Source organism: Rutidosis leptorrhynchoides, chromosome 1, assembly GCF_046630445.1.
Source record: "Rutidosis leptorrhynchoides isolate AG116_Rl617_1_P2 chromosome 1, CSIRO_AGI_Rlap_v1, whole genome shotgun sequence".
In the NCBI taxonomy this organism is placed as follows: Eukaryota; Viridiplantae; Streptophyta; class Magnoliopsida; order Asterales; family Asteraceae; genus Rutidosis; species Rutidosis leptorrhynchoides.
This window is the reverse complement of record NC_092333.1, coordinates 180,774,609-180,779,373: the sequence shown is the minus strand read 5'-3', so window position 1 is coordinate 180,779,373 and position 4,765 is coordinate 180,774,609.

Below are 4,765 nucleotides of genomic sequence, written 5' to 3'. Positions count from 1 at the left end.
TCTATCTTTAGGATTCGCGTCAATTAGGGTGTCTGTTCCCTAATTCTTAGATTACCAGACTTAATAAAAAGGGGCATATTCGATTTCGATAATTCAACCATAGAATGTAGTTTCACGTACTTGTGTCTATTTTGTAAATCATTTATAAAACCGGCATGTATTCTCATCCCAAAAATATTAGATTTTAAAAGTGGGACTATAACTCACTTTCACAGATTTTTTACTTCGTCGGGAAGTAAGACTTGGCCACTGGTCGATTCACGAACCTATAACAAATATGTACATATATATCAAAGTATGTTCAAAATATATTTACAACACTTTTAATACATTTTGATGTTTTAAGTTTATTAAGTCAGCTGTCCTCGTTAGTAACCTACAACTAGTTGTCCACAGTTAGATGTACAGAAATAAATCGATATATATTATCTTGAATCAATCCACGACCCAGTGTATACATATCTCAGTATTGATCACAACTCAAACTATATATATTTTGGAATCAACCTCAATCCTGTATAGCTAACTCCAACATTCACATATAGAGTGTCTATGGTTGTTCCGAAATATATATAGATGTGTTGACATGATAGGTCGAAACATTGTATACGTGTCTATGGTATCTCAAGATTACATAATATACAATACAAGTTGATTAAGTTATGGTTGGAATAGATTTGTTACCAATTTTCACGTAGCTAAAATGAGTATTTTTTACCAATTTTGTTTTACTCGCCATTTCTTCGTTTCTAATCCGTTTTGAGTGATTTAAGCTGCCACGGTTTCGTATTGAACTTGAATTTATGAAACTAAACAGAAAAGGTATAGGTTTATAGTCAGAAATACAAGTTACAAGTCGTTTTTGAAAGAGGTAGTCATTTCCGTCGAAAGAACGACATCTTGATGACTGTTTTGAAAAACATACTTTCACTTTGAGTTTAACCATGATTTTTGGATATGGTTTCATGTTCATAAGAAAAATAATTTTCCCAGAAATATAGCTTTTAAATCAAAGTTTTTCATAGTTTTTAATTATCCAAACCAAAACCGCCCTCGGTTGTAACTACGACGGCGTAAATCCGGGTTTATGGTGTTTATCGTGTTTCTGGGTTTTAAATCATTAAGTTAGCATATCATATAGATATAGATCATGTGTATAGTTGATTTTAAAAGTGTAGTTATAAGGATTAACTTTATTTGCAAACAAGTTTAGAATTAACTAAACTATGTTCTAGTGATTACTAGTTTACCACTTCGAATATGATAGCTTTTTATGTATGAATCGAATGATGTTATGAACATCATTACTACCTTAAGTTCCTTGGATAAACCTACCGGAAAAGAGAAAAATGGATCTAGCTTCAACGGATCCTTGGATGGCTCGAAGTTCTTGAAGCAGAATCATGACACGAAAACAAGTTCAAGTAAGATCATCACTTGAAATAAGATTGTTATAGTTATAGAAATTGAACCAAAGTTTGAATATGATTATTACCTTGTATTAGACTGATAACCTACTGTAAGAAACAAAGATTTCTTGAGGTTGGATGATCACCTTACAAGATTGGAAGTGAGCTAGAAACTTGAAAGTATTCTTGATTTTATGAAACTAGAACTTGTAGAATTTATGAAGAACACTTACAACTTGAAGATAGAACTTGAGAGAGATCAATTAGATGAAGAAAATTGAAGAATGAAAGTGTTTTTAGGTGTTTTTGGTCGTTGGTGTATGGATTAGATATAAAGGATATGTAATTTTGTTTTCATGTAAATAAGTCATGAATGATTACTCATATTTTTGTAATTTTATGAGATATTTCATGCTAGTTTTCAAATGATGGTTCCTACATGTGTTAGGTGACTCACATGGGCTGCTAAGAGCTGATCATTGGAGTGTATATACCAATAGTACATACATCTAAAAGCTGTGTATGGTACGAGTACGAATACGGGTGCATACGAGTAGAATTGTTGATGAAACTGAATGAGGATGTAATTGTAAGCATTTTTGTTAAGTAGAAGTATTTTGATAATTGTCTTGAAGTCTTTAAAAAGTGTATGAATACATATTAATACACTACATGTATATACATTTTAACTGAGTCGTTAAGTCATCGTTAGTCGTTACATGTAAGTGTTGTTTTGAAACCTTTAGGTTAACGATCTTGTTAAATGTTGTTAGCCCAATGTTTATAATATCAAATGAGATTTTAAATTATTATATTATCATGATATTATGATATATTAATATATCTTAATATGATATATACATTTAAATGTCGTTACAACGATAATCGTTACATATATGTCTCGTTTCGAAATCCTTAAGTTAGTAGTCTTGTTTTTACTTATGTAGTTCATTGTTAATACACTTAATGATATATTTAATTATCATATTATCATGTTATATATAATATAACAATGTATTAATATGCTTCATATATATTTAGTAAGACGTGGTTATAACGATAATCGTTATATGTATCGTTTCGAGTTTCATACGTCAATAGTCTCCTTTTTAAGTATATAACTTATTGTTACTATTTTTAATGAGATACTTGATGATCATTATATCATGTTAAACATATATATATTTATTCATTTATGTATCATCATGTCATATACAACTTATAGCGTTCGTGAATCATTGGTCAAACTGGGTAATCAGACGTTTACAAAATTTCCGTTTTAATTAACCAAGTCTTAACAAGTTTGATTGCTTAACATGTTGGAAATATTTAATCATGTAAATATAGTTTTCATTAAACATATAATCATAGAAAGGTTCGGAAAAGTTCGGGTCACTACAGTACCTACCCGTTAAATAAATTTCGTCCCGAAATTTTAAGCGATTGGAGGTGTTGGCTCATCTTCTGGAAATAAGTGTGGGTACTTCTTCTTCATCTGATCTTCTCATTCCCAGGTGAACTCGGGTCCTCTACGAGCATTCCATCGAACCTTAACAATCGGTATCTTGTTTTGTTTAAGTCTCTTAACCTCACGATCCATTATTTCAACGGGTTCTTCAATGAATTGAAGTTTTTCATTGATTTCGATTTCGTCCAACGGAATAGCGAGATCTTCTTTAGCAAAATATTTCTTCAAATTCGAGACGTGGAAAGTGTTATGTACAGCCGCGAGTTGTTGAGGTAACTCAAGTCGGTAAGCTACTGGTCCGACACGATCAATAATCTTGAATGGTCCAATATACCTTGGATTTAATTTCCCTCGTTTACCAAATCGAACAACACCTTTCTAAGGTGCAACCTTAAGCATGACCATCTCTCCAATTTCAAATTCTATATCTTTTCTTTTAATGTCGGCGTAGCTCTTTTGTTGACTTTGGGCGGTTTTCAACCGTTATTGAATTTGGATGATCTTCTCAGTAGTTTCTTGTATTATCTCCGGACCCGTAATCTGTCTATCCCCCACTTCACTCCAACAAATTGGAGACCTGCACTTTCTACCATAAAGTGCTTCAAATGGCGCCATCTCAATGCTTGAATGGTAGCTGTTGTTGTAGGAAAATTCTGCTAACGGTAGATGTCGATCCCAACTGTTTCCGAAATTAATTACACATGCTCGTAGCATGTCTTCAAGCATTTGTATCGTCCTTTCGCTCTGCCCATCAGTTTGTGGATGATAGGCAGTACTCATGTCTAGACGAGTTCCTAATGCTTGCTGTAATGTCTGCCAGAATCTTGAAATAAATCTGCCATCCCTATCAGAGATAATATAGATTGGTATTCCATGTCTGGAGATGACTTCCTTCAAATACAGTCGTGCTAACTTCTCCATCTTGTCATCTTCTCTTATTGGCAGGAAGTGTGCTGATTTGGTGAGATGATAAACTATTACCCAAATAGTATCAAAACCACTTGCAGTCCTTGGCAATTTAGTGATGAAATCCATGGTAATGTTTTCCCATTTCCATTCCGGGATTTCGGGTTGTTGAAGTAGACCTGATGGTTTCTGATGCTCAGCTTTGACCTTAGAACACGTCAAACAATCTCCTACGTATTTAGCAACATCGGCTTTCATACCCGGCCACCAAAAATGTTTCTTGAGATCCTTGTACATCTTCCCCGTTCCAGGATGTATTGAGTATCTGGTTTTATGAGCTTCTCTAAGTACCATTTCTCTCATATTTCCAAATTTTGGTACCCAAATCCTTTCAGCCCTATACCGGGTTTCGTCTTCCCGAATATTAAGATGCTTCTCTGATCCTTTGGGTATTTCATCCTTTAAATTTCCCTCTTTTAAAACTCCTTGTTGTGCCTCCTTTATTTGAGTAGTAAGGTTATTGTGAATCATAATATTCATAGATTTTACTCGAATGGGTTCTCTGTCCTTCCTGCTCAAGGCGTCGGCTACCACATTTGCCTTCCCCGGGTGGTAACGAATCTCAAAGTCGTAATCATTAACAATTCAATCCACCTACGCTACCTCATATTCAGTTGTTTCTAATTAAATATGTGTTGAAGACTTTTGCGGTCGATATATATAATACTTTTGACCCCATATAAGTAGTGCCTCCAAGTCTTTAATGCAAAAATAACCGCGCCTAATTCCAAATCATGCGTCGTATAATTCTGTTCGTGAATCTTCAATTGTCTAGACGCATAAGCAATTACTTTCATTCGTTGCATTAATACACAACCGAGACCTTGCTTTGAGGCGTCACAATATATCACAAAATCATCATTCCCTTCAGGTAATGACAATATAGGTGCCGTAGTTAACTTTTTCTTTAACAATTGAAACG